The 19204-nt window shown below is 39.4% G+C and overlaps 1 long non-coding RNA gene across 1 annotated transcript in view; it reads right to left on the bottom strand.

The window, feature by feature from the left end:
* LOC129624065 (uncharacterized) overlaps positions 1-19204 on the bottom strand; it is a 179784-nt gene that overhangs the window by 34376 nt on the left and 126204 nt on the right. Inside the window, exon 2 of the long non-coding RNA XR_008700719.1 lies at positions 1984-2077. This is a non-coding gene — a long non-coding RNA (uncharacterized LOC129624065). The remainder of the gene's footprint in view (positions 1-1983; positions 2078-19204) is intronic.

Genomic DNA, 19204 nt, shown 5'->3' on the forward strand with positions numbered 1-19204 from the left:
AGGCCTAGAATTAGGTTGTGCTCAATCCTTGCCTCCAGTGCACAATTGTTGTATAGTTTGGGACAACCTTAACTTTTGTCTTACTTTCATCATTGTAAAAGTGGAATAATTAATAACATTAGCACCCACCTCAAAACACTGTTGTGAGGATAAAATGAGTTAATACTTGTTAAAGCCAAGAACAGTAGCTGGCTCAAAGTAATGTTCCATAAACGTGTGCTATTGTACTAAACATAAAGCACATTTATATTATTATATCAGTATTGTTATGTGGCCTGATGATATCTGGTTAAGAAATAGTATGTAATGTAAATTCAACCCTTAAAATAGTTATGTACAGTTTGAATTAATGCTCAAGGAGCACTTTCAAATTCTATTTGCCATTCTATTTAAAGACAATATAAAACCTATTTTAGTCAGGATGCATGCATGCATGCTAAGTCACTTCAGTCGTGTCTGACTCTTTGAGATCCTATGGACGGTAGCCCACCAGGCTCCTCCGTCCATGGGATTCTCCAAGCAGGAAGACTGGAGTGGGTTGCCATGCCATCCTCCAGGTTAATCAGGATAGTCCTTACAGATTATGGCCTTTCATAATAAAGAGTTTAAAATGGCTACAATATATCCAGTGTCAGTGTGGAAAGATTCTAAAACACTCCACTTCAAAACACCACTTCAGATGTGCTGGACTGGATTCAGCATTTTAGAGACTCATTTTTGAGATTCCTGCTAACTCCAAACTCAGGATAAACATTTAAAGAATTCTAAAATGTGATTGAATCATACCCAGTTAAGAATGGCTACCACTTCAGTCTTAGAATGGACAGAAGCAGAGAAAGGGGGTGTATACAGTGTGGCAAGATTTCATTTTACACCTCTCTTTATCTGTTCCTCCAAACAGGTAAAGAGCATGATTTCCAAGGCCCTCGGCTTTTCTGCTATTGTCAATGCCACTTCTGTCAATGTCCTCGAAGAGGTAATTAACTTCATACTGATAAGCAATTTTCTGTGAAGACTATGCTTTACTAGCCCTCTTACAGCTGTTATGCCCTGAATGGGGGTCAGGTCCACTCCCACATTCCCTCCAATACCTGTCAAGGTTTTGCAAATGTTATTAGGTAATAACTTCTCATTAGTATTTCCTTTTACTTAATGGTGCTAAATTTAATTTTGCCATGACACAAGCACATAAAATCAGGATATCACTTGTCATGTCCAAAGTTCTTTATGAGTCTAATAGACACTGTTTTTTGTTTTGTTTTTGTTTTTTTTTTTCTGTGTCCCTGGCAACACCCAGGATAACCTGTATGTAAGTTCTTTAGCCCCACAAGTGTTTGGGATACTGCATCAGAGCCCAGTAGCAAGCTTAAGCTCTAGGAGAGTGGGACATTTCCACCAATCCCCTTGTACACCACCTTAACACCCATTATCAGTAGCAGAAAACATATTTGAGGGCAAAATGGTAAGAACGTCAGGCAATTATCTAACAAATATGCCAAATAAGAACTTAAACTCCAAATTTAGCTTCTGCAATGGCTGCTCTCTGTCCATTTCTATCAGCTCATTGATTGCTCTATTAATATGTGAGTTGCTAGATACTTGACATTTGCAATCCTTCCAATTCTATAGATGAGAGCAAACTATTTTAATAATACTCTTTTATTTGTATTCCTCTAGGGAGTAAAAGATAAGAATGGAGTTTTGAGAAAGAAAACATGGACTTTATTTTGGGGTTCAATAACTATGTATTGCACACCCCTAGAAAAGTAATTCAAACTCCCTGAGATTCAAAGTTTCTCATCTGCAAAATTTGAATAATAATAATATATAATTTACCAAGCTGGTGTGAAAACAGAATAGATTATGCCTATAGAAAATTTGTAAATATTACTTGTCTCCTAAAAGGGAATAATTCTGATACTGTCCTGACCTTTCTGGGGACATGTTGTAAAGACATGAGTGATGAGACAAACAGCTACTTACACTACTAGGCTTTTGATGTAATGACCCAGAACTGGAACTGCAAGTGCTTCTCTTATTTCTTCCACTCTATTCACCTCAGGAGAAGAGGGGATACCTGCAAAAATTTCATTAGGAGAGACAAAAATTATTGTTCAAAATGATGCAGTATGAAAACACCTATCAGCAAGATGTAGGTTGATACTGAATGACAAATGTAGATGAAACATGCCATTCAGTTCAGTCACTCAGTCGTGTCCAACTCTGCTACCCCATGGACTGCAGCACTCCGGGCCTCAATGTCCATCACCAACTCCCAGAGCTTGTTCAAACCCATGTCCATCGAATGGTGATACCACCAACCATCTTATCCTCTGCCATCCACTTCTTCTGCCTTTCCCAGCATCAGGGTCTTTTCCAATGAGTCAATTCTTCACATCAGGTGGCCAAAATATTGGAGTTTCAGCTTCAGCATCAGTCCTTCCAATGAATATTCAGGGTTGATTTTCCTTTAGGATGGACTGGTTTGATCTCCTTGCAGTCCAAGGGACTCTTAAGAGTCTTTTTTAACATCACCATTCTAAAACATCAATTCTTTGCCACTCAGCTCTCTTATAGTCCAACTCTCACATTCCTACATGACTACTGGAAAAACCATGGCCTTGACTAGACGGACCTTTGTTGGCAAAGTAATGTCTCAGCTTTTGAATATGCTGTCTAGGTTGGTCATAACTTTTCTTCCAAGGAGCAAGCATCTTTTAATTTCATGGCTGCAGCCACCATCTGCAGTGATTTTGGAGCCTAAGGAAATAAATTCTCTCACTGTTTCCATTGTTTCCCCATCTATTTGCAATGAAGTGATGGAACTAGATGCCATGATCTTAGTTTTCCAAAATTTGAGCTTTAAGCCAACTTTCACTTTCATCAAGAGGCTTTTTAGTTCCTCTTCACTTTCTGCCATAAGGGTGATGTCATCTGCATATCTGAGGTTATTGATATTTCTCCCAGCAATCTTGATTCCAGCTAATGCTTCATCCAGCCCAGCATTTCCCATGATGTACTCTGCATATAAGTTAAATAAGCAGGGTGACAATAGACAGCCTTAACATACACCTTTCCCGATTTCGAACCAGTCTGTTGTTCCATGTGCAATTCTAACTGTTGCTTCTTGACCTGCATACAGATTTCTCAGGAGGCAGGTTAGGTGGTCTGGTATTCCCATCTCTTTCAGAATTTTCCACAGTTTGTTGCAATCCACACAAAGGCTTTGGCATAGTCAATAAAGCAGAAGTAGATGTTTTTCTGGAATTCTCTTGCTTTTTCTATAAACCAATGGATGTTGGCAATTTGATCTCTGGTTCCTATGCCTTTTCTAAATCCAGCTTGAATATCTGGAAATTCATGGTTCAAGTACTGTTGAAGACTGGTTTGGAGAATTTTGAGCATTACTTTGCTAGCATGTGAGATGAGGGCAATTGTGCAGTAGTTTGAATATTCTTTGGCATTGCCTTTCTTTGGGATTGGAATAAAAACTGAGCTTTTCCAGTCCTGTGGCCACTGCTGAGTTTTCCAAATTTGCTAGTATATTGAGTACAGCACTTTCACAGCACCATCTTTTAGGATTTGAAATAGTTCAACTGGAATTCCATCACGTCCACTCGCTTTGTTCATTCTGATGCTTCCTAAGGCCCACTTGACTTTGCATTCCAGGATGTCTGGCTCAAGGTGAATGATCACATTATCGTGATTATCTGGATCACGATCTTTTTTGTATAGTTCTTCTGTGTATTCTTGCCACCTCCTCTTAATATCTTCTGCTTCTGTTAGGTTCTTATGATTTCTGTCCTTTATTGTGCCCATCTTTGCATGAAATGTTCCCTCGGTGTCTAATTTTCTTGAAGAAATCTCTGGTCTTTCCCATTCTATTGTTTTCCTCTATTTCTTTGCATTGATCACTGAGGAAGGCTTTCTTATGTCTCCTTGCTATTCTTTGGAACTCTGCATTTATGGGTATATCTTTCCTTTCCTCCTTTCCTGTAGCTTCTCTTCTTTTCTCAGCTATTTGTAAGGCCTCCTCAGACAACCATTTTGCTTTTTTGCATTTCTTTTTGTTGAGAATGATCTTGATCACTGCCTCCTGCACAATGTCACCAACCTCCATACATCATTTTTCAGGCACTCTGTCTATCAGATCTAGTCCCTTGAATCCATTTGTCACTTCCACTGTAAAATAAAAAGGGATTTGATTTAGGTCATACCTGAATGACCTAGTGGTTTTCTCTATTTTCTTCAATTTAAGTCTGAATTTGGCAATAAGGAATATATGATCTGTGCCACAGTCAGCTCCTGGTCATATTTTTGCTGACTATATAGAGCTTCTCCATCTTTGGCTGCAAAGAATGTAATTAATCTGACTTCAGTATTGACCATCTCGTAATGTCCATGTGTAGAGTCTTCTCTTGTGTTTTTGGAAGAGGGTGTTTGCTATGACCAGTGCATTCTCTTGGCAAAACTCTGTTAGCCTTTGACCTGCTTCATTTTGTACTCCATGGCCAAATTTGCTTGTTACTCCAGGTATTGCTTGACTTCCTACTTTTGCATTCCAGTGCCCTATAATGAAAAGGACATTTTTGGGGGAGTTAGTTCTAGAAGGTCTTGTAGGTCTTCATAGAACTGTTCAACTTCAGCTTCTTTAGTATTACTGATCAGGGCATAGACTTGGATTACTATGATACTGAATGGTTTGCCTTGGAAATGAACAGATATCATTCTGTCGTTTTTGAGATTGCATCCAAGTATTGCATTTCAGACTCTTTTGTTGACTATGATAGCTACTCCATTTCTTCTAAGAGATTCTTGCCCACAGTAGTAGATATAATGGTCATCTGAGTTAAATTCATCCATTCCAGTCCATTTCAGTTCACTTATTCCTTAAATGTCGATGTTCAGTCTTGCCATCTCTTGTTTGACCACTTCCAACTTGCCTTGATTAGTGGGCCTAATATTTCAGGGTCCTATGCATTATTGCTCTTTACAGAATCAGACTTTACTTCCATCACCAGCCATCCACAGTTGGGTGTTGTTTTTGCTTTGTCTCCATCTCTTCATTCTTTTTGGAGTTATTTCTCCTCTGATCTCCAGTAGTATATTGGGCACCTATCGACCTGGGGAGTTCATTTTTGAGTGTCCTGTGGTTTTGCCTTTTTATGCTGTTCATGGAATTCTCAAGGCAAGAATGCTGAAATGGTTTGCCATTCCCTTCTCCAGTGGACCACGTTTTGTCAGAACTCTCCAGAATGATCCATCCATCTCGGGTGGCCCTACAAGGCATGGCTTATAGTTTCATTGAGTTAGACAAAGGTGTGGTCCATGTGATCAGTTTGTTTAGTTTTCTTTTTTGTTGTTGTTGGTTTTTTTGTTTGTTTTTAATTATTTTAATTGGAGGCTAATTACTTTACAATATTGTAGTGATTTTTGCCATACACTGACATGAATCAGCCATGGGTTTACAGGTGTTCCCCATCCTGAACCCCTTCCTACTTCCCTCCCCATCCCATCTCTCAGGGTCATCCCAGTGCACCAGCCCTGAGCTCCCTGTCTTATGCATCGAACCTTGACTGGTGATCTATTTCACATATGATAATATACCTGTTTCAGTGCTATTTTCTCAGATCATCCCATCCTTGCCTTCTCCCACAGAGTCCAAAAGACTGTTCAATACATCTGTGTCTCTTTTGCTATCTCACATATAGGCTTATCATTACCATCTTTCTAAATTCCATATATATTTGTTAGAATACTGTATTGGTGTTTTTATTTCTGGCTTACTTCACTCTGTGTAATTGGCTCCAGTTTCATCCACCTCATTAGAACTGATTCAAATGCATTCATTTTGATGGCTGAGTAATATTCCATTGTGTATATGTACCACAGCTTTCTTATCCATTCATCTGCTGATGGACATCTAGGTTGCTTCCATATCCTGGCTATTATAAACAGTGCTGCAATGAACATTGGGGTGCACATGTCTCTTTCAATTCTAGTTTCTTCTGTGTGTATGCCCAGCAGTGGGATTGCTGTGTCATATAGCAGTCCTATTTCCAGTTTTTTAAGGAATCTTCACACTGTTCTCCATAGTGGCTGAACTAGTTTGCATTCTCACCAACAGTGTAAGAGGGTTCCCTTTTCTCCACACCCACTCTAGCATTTATTGTTTGTAGACTTTTGGATAGCAGCCATTCTGACCAGCATGAGATGGTACCTCATCATGGTTTTGATTTGCATTTCTCTGATAATGAGTGATGTTAAGAATATTTTCATGTGTTTGTTAGCAATCTGTATGTCTTCTTTGGAGAAATGTCTGTTTAGTTCTTTGGCCCATTTTTTGATTGGGTCGTTTTTTTAAGTAAGAAATTTTTAAAAGAAATTCAACTTTTAATAATTAAATAACTCCATGGATGAGTCAAAGAGCAACTTAAACATAACTAAGGAGATGATTAGATAAATTAAAAATCAATTTGTAAAAACTATCCATATTGTAGCCATGAATTACAAAGAGATAAAAATATTTAAAAATCTGGGTCTTGTTCTGATGGGTGGGGCCATGCTCAGTAAAACTTTAATCCGCTTTTCTGTTGATGGGTGGTGCTGTGTTCCCTCCCTGTTGTTTTACCTGAGACCAAACTGTGGTGGGCATGATGAAGATAATGGTGACCTCCTTCAAAAGCTCCCATGCACATATTGCTGCACTCAGTGCCCCCGACCCTGCTGCAGGCCACCATCAACCCACGCCTCTAGTGGAGACTTCTGGACACTCATGGGCAGGTCTAGTTCAGTTTCTTCTGAGGTCACTGCTCCTTTCTCCTGGGTCCTGGAGCACACAAGGTTTTGTTTGTTCCCTCCAAGAGTCTGTTTTCCCAGTCCTGTGTAAGTTCTGGAGGCTCTATGGTGGAGTTAATGGTGACCTCCTCCAAGAGTGCTTATGCCATACCCAGGTCTGTTGCACCCAGAGCCCCTGCCTCTGTGGCAGGCTACTGCTGACCCATACCTCCACAGGAAATGCTCAAACACAGTTCTGGCTAAGTGTCTGTGGTATCTCTGGGTCCTGGCGTGCACAAGGTTTGATGAGCCATTATGAAACCATATGTGGGTCAGATAAATGTACAAAAATATTAATAGTTATAATCTTTAGGTGAGATAATTAACTTAGGCAGATTGATAAGAAGTCCAACCCTAAGGCCCCTTTAAGGAGGAAATATACATTCTCATTCTTTTACCTTAGACAAGTAGGCGTCATAGGCAGCAATATCTCTTATTCAAGGACAGTCTTTTTTTTTTTTTTTTTTTTTTTTTTTTAGCTTTGGATGTATGTTATGGGAGAAGGTCTGGGTAAAATTTTCCACAGCCCTAAGCTCTGGGCTAACCTGTTCTTTCTGGCTAATTTCATGCTGATGTATCCCGGGATGTATATTACGTGAAAGGGTCTGAAGAAAATTCTACAGCCTTGAGGTATTTTTTATCTATTCTCAGCAGCTAGTTGAGAAGTATATAAGGCCCCCTTTAAACTAGTGAAGCAAGTACTCTCCTGCCTGCTTCTGATGTCTGTGTCAGAAGCTTTTTCCGTCACTTTCATTTTAAATAAAATCTACACAAAGCTCTGAATGACTGAGACTGTCTTTGGTCCCAAAGTTAAATCTTCTTCAGAGACATCAAATCCGGTGACACCATTCAGTCACTGTTCACGATAAGCTATCACAGGTAGGGGGATTGCAATTATTTTTTCTTGTTTAAATTTATTCCATTGACATTTCCTTCGATTAACATGTATCGCTTTAGTACTAAAATAAAAATGTTATCTCAAAAAGAGAAAGATTACAAAATCTTAGTATCCTGTTTGTGTTTTTCTATATAGCTTCAAGTTCCCAAAACCAGTTATGTTCATCCCAGCTTTGCCATCTATATTTCTTCACCTAATCATTTTGCAGAGGCTTATGTGTCATTGTACTTATTTCTCTTTTACATGTCTGCCAATCCCCTAATATTTACCTTTACAGTCCTGAACCTTGATTCCCTACAGTTTTTCAAATGTTGTATATGCCATTCTTCTTTATTCTCCAATGTTTTAATCCTATGTTCCTGTGAGTTCCCAAACCTTTTTCTAAGCCAGGTTTCCTCATTCACATTGCCTGTACCGCATGGCCTATACCACATCTGATATAGGCATGCTCTATCCCAACTTCAAACCTTTACAGAGCATGCCCATTTCTCTTCCTCACTTTCCTCTTTCTGTCTTTCTCAAAATTATTCACATTATAGAAAAAATATACTTTTTAACATATGTAAAACCTGTTCTTTTACCTCCAGCCACTCCAGTAACCTAAGCATCACTACAAGTTTTATAACTGTGCCCAACCACATACTCACCATTTCCCTCTAACAGTGAAGGGAATGTATTCAGCTCCTTGCTCTTTTTTCTAGGTTATTTGTGTTGTGTGTGTGTGCTAACTCTCTTCAGTTCAGTTCAGTCACTCAGTCGTGTCTGACTCTTTGTGACCCCATGAATCACAGCATGCCAGGCCTCCCTGTCTATCACCAACTCCCAGAGTTCACCGAAACTCTTGTCCATCAAGTCGTTGATGCCATCCAGCCATCTCATCCTCTGTCGTCCCCTTTTCCTCCTGCCCTCAATCCCTCCAGGCATCAGAGTCTTTTCCAATGAGTCAACTCTTCGCATGAGGTGGCCAAAGTACTGGAGTTTCAGCTTTAGCATCAGTCCTTCCAAAGAACACCCAGAACTTATCTCCTTCAGAATGGACTGGTTGGATCTCCTTGCAGTCCAAGGGACTCTCAAGAGTCTTCTCCAACACCACAGTTCAAAAGCATCAATTCGTCGGCGCTTAGCTTTCTTCACAGTCCAACTCTCACATCCATACATGACCACTGGAAAAACCATAGCCTTGACTACACAGACCTTTGTTAGCAAAGTAATGTCTCTGCTTTTCAATATGCTATCTAGGTGGTCATAACTTTTCTTCCAAGGAGTAAGTGTCTTTTAATTTCATGCCTGTAATCACCATCTGCAGTGATTTTGGAGCCCCAAAAAATAAAGTCTGACACTGTTTCCACTGTTTCCCCATCTATTTCCATGAAGTGATGGGACCAGATGCCATGATCTTCATTTTCTGAATGTTGAGCTTTAAGCCAACTATTTCACTCTCCACTTCACTTTCATCAAGAAGCTTTTTAGTTCCTCTTCACTTTCTGCCATAAGGGTGGTATCATCTGCATATATATTTTTTATATGCATATCATATGCATATCTGCATATCTTTTTATTGATATTTCTCCTGGCAATCTTGATTCCAGCTTGTGCTTCTTGCGCCCCAGCATTTCTTATGATGTACTCTGCATGAAAGTTAAATAAGCAGGGTGACAATATACAGCCTTGACATACTCCTTTTCCTATTTGGATGCAGTCTGTTGTTCCATGTCCAGTTCTAACTGTTGCTTCCTGACCTGCATATAGGTCAGGAAGCAAGAGGCAGGTCAGGTGGTCTGTTATTCCCATCTCTTTCCGAATTTTCCACAGTTTATTGTGAACTCTTTTCAGTCATGTCCAATTCTGTGTGATCCTATGAACTGTAGCCCACCAGGCTCATCTGTCTATGGGATTCTCCAAGCAAGAGTACTGGAATGGGTTGCCATGCCCTCCTCCAGGAGATCTTCTTGAGCCAGGGATAAACCCACGTCTCTTAAGCCTCCTGCATTGGCAGGTGGCTTCCTTATCATTAAAGCCACTAGGGAAGCCCCATCCTTTGTGTTATCCAGGTATAACTGAGACAGGCCTGGGACCCGGGACTCTTTGCTGCAAAGATTCATTGCTTGAACCTGGACACACCTGTCTTCCCGCAATAGAATACAAAAAAATATATGTGGAACTAAAATAACTGCATACATGCACCGTTAGAGCAAATTCTTGGCAAAAGAGTCAAAGAGATGAAAAAACCCAACCACCACTTTTGAAGAGTCTGGAGCAAAAGGATACTGTGCATGCCCCCTGCACACAACACACCTAAGGGGTGGGCAAACCACATAAGCTACCCCTCTAGCCAGACCCCTGGACACACACTCTTACCCTTACCGCATGTAAGGAAGAAGCTCACCTCTACTTTGGGAAGCAAGCGAGCAGGGAACATATTGTTTGTTCTCAGTTCCCCCTGCTGCAGCAGGGGCTCCAGTAAAGCCTTGCCTGAATATCTTGTCTGGCCTCTGATCAATTTCTATTGATTAAGGAGGCCAGGGAATCTGGTTGGTAATGTCTCAAACACAGATCCTTGCACAGCTTCAAAATGTGTCTCTGACTCCAACATCGTTTCTTCCACAAATTCTAAAACAATATAACTCAAACTTTTAACCATGAAGTTTCTTTTATGTAAGAATCTGCTGCTGTTGCTACTAAGTCACGTCAGTCATGTCCGACTCTGTGCGACCCCATAGACGGCAGCCCACCAGGCTCCCCTGTCCCTGGGATTCTCCAGGCAAGAACACTGGAGTGGGTCGCCATTTCCTTCTCCAATGCATGAAAGTTAAAAGTGAAAGTGAAGTCACTCAGTCGTGTCCAACTCCTAGCGACCCCATGGACTGCAGCCTACCAGGCTCTTCCTTCTATGGGATTTTCCAGGCAAGAGTACTGGAGTGGGTTGCCATTGCCTTCTCCAATAAGAATCTGCATTTTGTTGTTATTGCCATATCAAATACTCCCTCCATTTCCATTTAGCCTCAGCACCATCTTGCACCATAGTGTTGGGCTCTGAAAAGAAGGTTTCAGTATTTCTGCACAGTTAGTACTTCTAGTGCTTTCTGAGCAAATTTTATTGAAACTTACCTGGACTAAAAGACAAAGCTAAATTATAACTGAATTGATCATGAGAATTTCAGAGAGATTTAACTTTCAGGAGTTTCACAAGGCAATAAAACCCTAAACAAACTTTGGGTTTAAATGTCAGAGGTAACAGTCTTTTCTTCCCACTAAGACATATTTTTACATTCCAAAGGATAAAAACTCAGCATTCTTAAACAGCAGTGATTTCTCTCCATCTCCTGGGGGTGGGGGAACTGTTCCTCTATAAGCCCCCAAATTCTTAATTTTAGGCTTTTTCACCTAGAGTTCAGACCCCAGTATGTGTAGGGAGATATCTGGTCCTCATACCATAACACTCAAAAAAGGGAATTGGCCCAGTCAAGTAATAATGAACCTGACTGCCTTAAGTTATCTTATCTACTCTAAAGAAAATACAAATACAAGATAGTGAACACGTCACATGCTAAGTTCATCTAATCAAACTTAATTTTTTGTCATTTTTTAATTCCTGTCTAGTCGTTCAGTTCACTTCAGTTGCTCAGTTGTGTCCAACTCTTTGTGACCGCATGGACTGCAGCACACCAGGCCTCCCTGTCAATCACAAACTCCCGGAGTTTACTCAAATTCATGTGCATTGAATCGGTGATGCCATCCAACCATCTCATCCTCTGTTGTCCCCTTCTCCTCCTGCCTTCAGTCTTTCCCAGCATCAGAGTCTTTTCCAATGAGTCAGTTCTTCACATCAGGTGGCCAAAGTACTGGAGTTTCAGCTTCAGCATCAGTCCTTCCAATGAATATTCAAGACTGATTTCCATTACTATGGACTGGTTGGATCTCCTTGTAGTCCAAGGGGCTCTCAAAAGTTTTCTCCAACACCACAGTTCAAAAGCATCAATTCTTTGACACTCAGCTTTCTTTATAGTCCAGTTCTCACATCCATACATGACTACTGGAAAAACCATAGCCTTGACTAGACGGAACTTTGTTGGCAAAGTAATGTCTCTGCTTTTAAATATGCTGTCTAGGTTGGTAATAACTTTCCTTCCAAGGAGTAAGCGTCTTTTAATTTCATGGCTGCTGTCACCATCTGCAGTGATTTTGGAGCCCAAAAAAATTAAGTCTGACACTTTTTCCCCATCTATTTGTAATGAAGTGATGGGACCAGATACCATGATCTTACTTTTCTGAATGTTAAGCTGTAAGCCAACTTTTTCACTCTCCTCTTTCACTTTCATCAAGAGGCTCTTTAGTTCTTCTTTGCTTTCTGCCATAAGGGTGGTGTCATCTGCATTTCTGAGGTTATTGGTATTTCTCCCAGCAATCTTGACTCCAGCTTGTGCTTCATCCAGTCCAGCGTTTATCATGATGTACTCTGCATAGAAGTGAAATAAGCAGGGTGAGAATATACAGCCTTGATGTACTCCTTTTCCTATTTGGAACCAGTCTGTTGTTCTATGTCCAGTTCTAACTGTTGCTTCCTGACCTGCATACAGATTTCTCAAGATGCAGGTCAGGTGGTCTGGTACTCCCGTCTCTTTCAGAATTGTCCACAGTTTGTCGTGATCCACACAGTCAAAGGCTTTGGCATAGTCAATAAAGCAGAAATAGATGTTTTTCTGGAACTCTCTTGCTTTTTCAATGATCCAACGGATGTTGACAGTTTGATCTCTGGTTCCTCTGCCCTTTCTAAAACCAGCTTGAACATCTTAAAGTTAACGGTTCACGTATTGTTGAAGCCTGGCTGGAAAAAATGATTATCTAAAGGTTTTACTATACAGAGTACTTTTTCCTACACTCTATGTCACTGTAAATGTTTTCCATTCATCTAAATACTTCTTTTCCTCTTTTTAATCAATTTAAATTCCTTGCCATTACAAATTGAAAAGTCAGCTGAGTAGACGCCTTTATGTTGTTCAATTTATCAGGCCATATATTAATATTTCAAATTCTTATGCTTGGCTAGTAATTATATAATATACACTGTCATGTTAATTAATTTCAAGGAAGACATTATTAATTCCATTTTAAATATAAGGAACACGAATGTAAAACAGAAGAAGAAAAATTGCCCAGATTCAGAAAGTCAGTAAGGGAAAAGACCATGATTCAGATCTATCACTGCTTAATATAAGGATTGGTCACGTGGCTTTCTTTGGCCAATAAAATATGACTGGAACTGACACAAGTCATCTCTTAGCAGAAGAGTGAACAGCTTTGGCATGGCTCTTTCTGCCACAATCTCAGCATTGTTCCAAATGGGCCCTTTTTGTCAACTTTTAGTGAAAAAAAAAAAAGAAAGAAAGAAAAAAACATAGTTATGAGGTGTAGTTAAAAAAAAAAAATTATATACAGGTACCATAAATGAGAGAAAAAATAAAACAAACTTCGTTAAAACCAATGCAATTTCCAAACCTTTTGTTAGTATATTTTAGTCTAAGCTGGCCAAACAGAAAAATTATTCTTGGCTGTAAAGTGTAGCCAGAATGTAGGCAGCCTAAAATATGTGGTGCCAGATCTGAGGCTATTGGCAAGGAAACTTATTTTGGAGAAAGACAATCATTTATGTTATATGATAGCAAATATTTGATAAAACTGACTCCCACAATAAGTTGTAGGGCACATAATATACCTGACCATCTTGTAATTTCCAATAAAGACATTTAAAAAAAGAATATTGCTAGCATGAATTGACTGCTATTGGCTGCTTTTGGGCAAGATACTATTAGTAAAAGATGAATACAGAAAAGAACTAGCTAATTTGCCAGAGAATTGTAGTGTGGGGGGAAACCAAGAAAAGAGTCTAGAAATTCTAGGCCTTACTAATGTACAAGATACAACTTGTCTTTATTTCTTATTGGTAAATAAATGATAAACCTGAAAAACAGAGACTGACAAAAACACGGCTCAGTCAAAGACGAAATTAAAGACACTTTTTCAAAAAAAAAAAAAAAGTATTATGAGGGTGAATGGCAGATTTCTTCAGTTTTACAAAATGGTTCAATGTAAAGAGACTAAAGGTATAGCTCTCTTATGAACATTTGACAATTACAAGATACCAGTTATAGGCAGAATAATAATGTCTCCCCAAAGATGTCCTTGTCTCTCCTGATTCATATTACCTTACACAGTACATACATACATGGTACATACATGGTGAATACATATTACCTTACATGGCAATATGATTAAGGATTTCTAAATTATATTATTCTGGATAATCTGAATGACCAAAGTGATCGATCACAAAGATCCTTATAAGTAAAAGAAGGAGAGAGAGATGAGTTAAGAGAAGGAGATATGATAAGTATGATGACTCTGAAAATGGAAGTGAGCCTTGAGCCAAGGATGTGAGGGAGGAAAAAACCTCTAAAATCTGGAAAATATAGGGTAACAGATTTTTCCCTCAAGCCTCCAAAAGGAACACAGTCCTGTCAGCACTTTGATTTAGCCCATGAGACCCATTTTGTACATCTGGTCTATAGATAATAATAAATCTGTATTGTTTAAAAGTACTGTTACCTACTGCTAAAGATATCTTTTAACACTAAATTTGTAGTAATTCATTATAGTAGTAACTGAAAACTAGTACTGTAGCCATAACTAAGTATAGAAAGATGGAGCATGTCTCAAAGGAATCATGCATAATGATCAATATTGATCTATCCATCAAATTAATAAAAAGCTGACTCAGTTCTTAAGAGAGATGAAATAGCAAAAGAATCATGAGTTTAGACTGAGAGAGACAGTGACTATTTGAGAAGTGAAATTGTCCCTTTGATTTCAGTGAGCAGGAAATAGACGGAGACTCTTGCTCCAACCTCAAGCAGAGCACACATCCCAATTCCCTTCTTTAGGTACAACAAAAGAGGATGCAAGGAAGTAGGAAGACCTCCAAGAGAGTGCAGCCAAGAGCCCCAAGAGTCTTGGAGGGCAGTGAACAAGGGCCTAACTGAGAACTATTCCTCATCTTCTCTTTAGGGACCCTCACACTGTCCAATTGTGATTGCAGAATTGCTACGATCAATGACTTCTTATGCTCCCCCATTATTTTCTTTTTCAGATGAGAGTTTGTCATAATTATCCATCCCTATTCTTCCATTGTTATGTGGAGAATGTGGAGCATATAGGAATGACTTTTAAAAAAAGATAAACCTCCAACTCAAGATAAACCACACTTGGAACTGGTATGGAGACTGTCATACATATCTAGACTTTGAGCATGACTGGACAGAACTTTTGGATCATTTCCATTGGAAGAGAATTCTAATACTTCATATATTTGGGGTACAAAAGAAAGATAAGTGAATTTTGTTACCAAGTAGTGGGTCCCATCACTTCATGGCAAATATGTGGGGAAAAAAATGGAGACAGTGACAGATTATTTTCTCCAGAATCACTGAGAAGGGTGAATGCAGCCAGGAAGTTAAAAGACAATCTTTGAAAGAAAAGCTATTAAAAATCTAGACAGCATATTAAAGTTATGGTTTTTCTTGTAGTCATATATAGATGTGAGAGTTGGACCATAAAGAAGTCTGAGCATTGAAGAAAAAATGCTTTCAAACTGTGGTGCTGGAGAAGACTCTATAGAGTCCCTTGGAGAGCAAGGAGATCAAACCAGTCAATCCTAAAGGAAATTAACCCTGAATATTCATGGAAGGACTGATGTTATAGATGAAGTGCCAATACTTCGGCCATCTGATGTCAAGATCTGACTTATTGGAAAAGATCCTGATGCTGCCTCTGTGGAAAAATTGTACTTCCCTGCCCTGTTGATGTCAGGCTTGGTCATGTGAGTTGCTTGGACAGTAAATATGAATCCAAGTAAAATATGTCACTTCTGAAGAGAAGTTTTAATAGTCCCTGCAAATCTAGCAACTCTCTTCTTTCTCTGCCACAAGCCCAGCAGTTCTTCACATAAGGGCTTCTTTGTTGACTTAAGTTTCCAGAAATAAATAAATAAGTAAAGACACTGTGAAACTGAGCCATAGGCAATGAATGATCCATAATTAGCATGTAGCATGAGCAAACAATGAAGCTTTCTTGCTTCTATAAGCCATTGTCACTGTGATAGGGAAGCTGGACATAGTATAACAGCCTAAGGTGACTTACACAGGAGAAGACTAGGGAAAATGAACTTGTGACCGCTGTTCTTAATAAAAAGACCCAAGAAACAGTACTATTAAAATATATTTGATTAGTTCAATAAAATGCTCTGACTATAGAATAATATAAAAATCATTTTGTGTTCATGTGTTTTTTGTAACTTATATGACAAGCATTGAATTTTATATTTGAAAGCAGCTGCAAGAAAAAGGATTCCACATGGTATTACAGGAGGCCAAAAGAGAAAGCAATCATTCACTTGAAGAAAAAAAAGTTTAAACCCATTTAAAAAAAAAAAAGCTGAGACATAATCTGTACTCCAATCTGGTGAAATGTTAGTCACAATTCTCCTATAACAAATGGTAGAATTCCAATAGGACACAGAGACAAAAATAAAGGAGCCTTTGACATCAAAATCATTTATTTAATGATCATCTTACATAAGGATTATCGTCCATGAACCAACATAATTTATTCACAATAGCTGTGTCACAAAGCCATTGAATATGCATAATCACTTATTTCTACAGTGAAACCACAAAACTAATCCTTAAAATTCATTTCCAAAGAGGAAGTCTGAACTTGCACTAAACAATATCCATATATGTACATGTTCAGGGCTTCTCTGGTGGCTCAGTGCCAACATAGGAGATGAGGGTTTGATTCTGGGTTGGGAAGATTCCCCGGAGAAGGAAATGGCAACCCACTCTAGTATTTTCACCTGGGAAATCTCATGGACAGAGGAGCCTGGAAAGCCACAGTCCATGGATGCCGGGAGCCAGCATGAGGAACTCCGCCCATGGCAAAGGGCGAGGAAGGAGGCTCGACATACGCAAAGGTGAGATCGAGCCTCAGGAGTACCCCTGGAAATTCTCGAGCATCTACCCCCAAAACCAGAGTCTGCCTACTTTCTGTTTTGTGCTCTCACCTACACTTCTGACTTTACAGGGGGCTGTCCCCCACCACCTCTCTCTGAAAAAGAGTTAAATTACAGCTCCAGTTAATAAAGTTCCTGGGCGTGAAAAGAGTGTTTTAGTTCACAACTGTGAGAGGCATGAGATGTTCTAAACTGTCTAAATACAGATTCCTTTGAGCAGTTAAAAGATTGATTAGAAATTGTATTGGTGAAGGTTTTTCACTTGTTGGGCCAATGTTTGCTGCTAAGTTTCCATATCCCTTACCTACTGTGTCCCTGGCAGTGTATTGATTAATATAATTGGTGTATAGGAATGTAAGTAGTAGCTTTAATGCTTGTAACCTTGGACCCTTGAGTTAATTATTTTTTCTTGTTATAGTCCACCACACCTTTGCCCTATAGGAATGCAACTTTATCTAATGCTTTCGGAGGGTGGTACCTGACTTTAGAATAATCACCTTTAGAGAAAAATGAGTTTTCTGAAAAAAGGATCTTAAAATGTTAATAGGCCTCTGGGCCAGAAGATGATGTAAATCACCTAAACTTTTGCATATGATAAGTTTGCAGGAAGAAAGCCTGGCTTACTGCTGACTCTACCCCTTCCCCCATTATCCTCTATGCATAACTTAAGGTATAAAAACTACTTTGGAAAATAAAGTGCGGGCCTTGTTCACTGAAGCTTGGTCTCCCCATGTCGTTCTTTCTCTCACCTTCTGGCTGAATTATTCAGCCTCTTTTCTCCACTGAATTTTCCTGCTGAGCTATCCTTATTCTATTACTCTTTATGTCTCTAATTAATATTTAATTAAAGCTATTGTATCCAGTTCGCCGACACCGTCCCCGCTTCGAATTCCCTGGATCCACCAGGGCTGGACGCCGGCACATGGAATCACAAAAGAGTCAGACACAACTTAGTGACTAGGCAACGACAACAAAAACAAGGTAGGGAATATTTGTCCGAGAGAAGACAGGAATACAAGTTATATTATCAAAAGAGTGTTCACTTCCCCCACTATGACATTTGAGTAAAAGAAAGATTGTGACAACATGAACATCAAGTCTGTTGTACACAGTAAAAATTTTCCTAAAACTCCCACGTAATACATTTATGGAGGCCAGGAAGGCAATCCCACCCTCTTGTCCTGTTAATATTGAGGGGGAAAGAGGCTGATGATAAGAGTTTGAGATTGTGTTGCAGCTGTTACAACTATAGCTGTTTTTGTTGCTATTACTGCTATTGTTATTTTAGGTCCAAATATTGCTCCTCTTATTGTCGTTTCATTGAGTCACTGTCAACTGTCTGGAGGCATTTTGTTGTGGTTGGACAAAGGTGATGCTTTGGAGATAGTGAATAAGATGTAAAAACAGCAACGACATTAAGACTTTGGGTTTTATACCCCCTAAAACTCAACATGCCTTGAGAATTGTGCACAGTGGGCAGAAGGCATGTCTTTGAATATGCAAAATTATTTCAATACTTCTCAAATAACACACCTGAGGAGGTGGTAGGTGTTTAGGCTTACCTCCAAATGCTCACCTACAGGGAAGAAACTGACAATGAGAAATATCAAAGTTGCCAAGAATAGGAAGCACAAAGAGTATGGCTTTTTAATGATGTATAAACTTAATTAGAGCTTTCTTTCCAGCTTATTACTAAGAATACTATGTTACACCTATAATATGCAATAAGATTCCCAAATAGTACACTCAATATCCATCACACATTTTTAATACTATGCTATGTTGCATAGATAAAAAAAAAAAAATACTTTAAAGCATTGTAACATGAAAGAGAGCCAACCAGTCCATTCTAAAGGAGATCAGTCCTGAGTGCTCTTTGGAAAGAATGATGCTAAAGGTGAAACTCCAGTACTTTGACCACCTCATGCGAAGAGTTGACTCATTGGAAAAGACTCTGATGCTGGGAGGGATTGGGGGCAGGAGGAGAAGGGGACGACAGAGGATGAGATGGCTGGATGGCATCACTGACTCGATGGATGTGAGTTGGAGTGAACTCTGGGAGTTGGTGATGTACAGGGAGGCCTGGCATGCTGCAATTCATGGGGTCGCAAAGAGTCAGACACGACTGAGCGACTGAACTCAACTGAACTGAACATGAAAGATTCTGACTCTCTTAGTTGAAAATACAGGAGTCACAGGCTTAAATAACTATAGGAATGAGACAGAGGAAACCTCAGAGTTGAGGAGACAACACAGAGTTTTGGAGACTAAGGCAAATCCAAAAAGCACACATCCCATCTAAAGGGTCAACTACCACAAAAATCTGTCAAGTATTCCCTTATTGAAGTCATCCCAGGGCAGTCATCTGATTTTCCAAGACAAGCCAGAAATCCAGAATTTTATGC

This window comes from Bubalus kerabau, chromosome 12 (assembly GCF_029407905.1).
Source record: "Bubalus kerabau isolate K-KA32 ecotype Philippines breed swamp buffalo chromosome 12, PCC_UOA_SB_1v2, whole genome shotgun sequence".
NCBI classification, from domain to species: domain Eukaryota; kingdom Metazoa; phylum Chordata; class Mammalia; order Artiodactyla; family Bovidae; genus Bubalus; species Bubalus kerabau.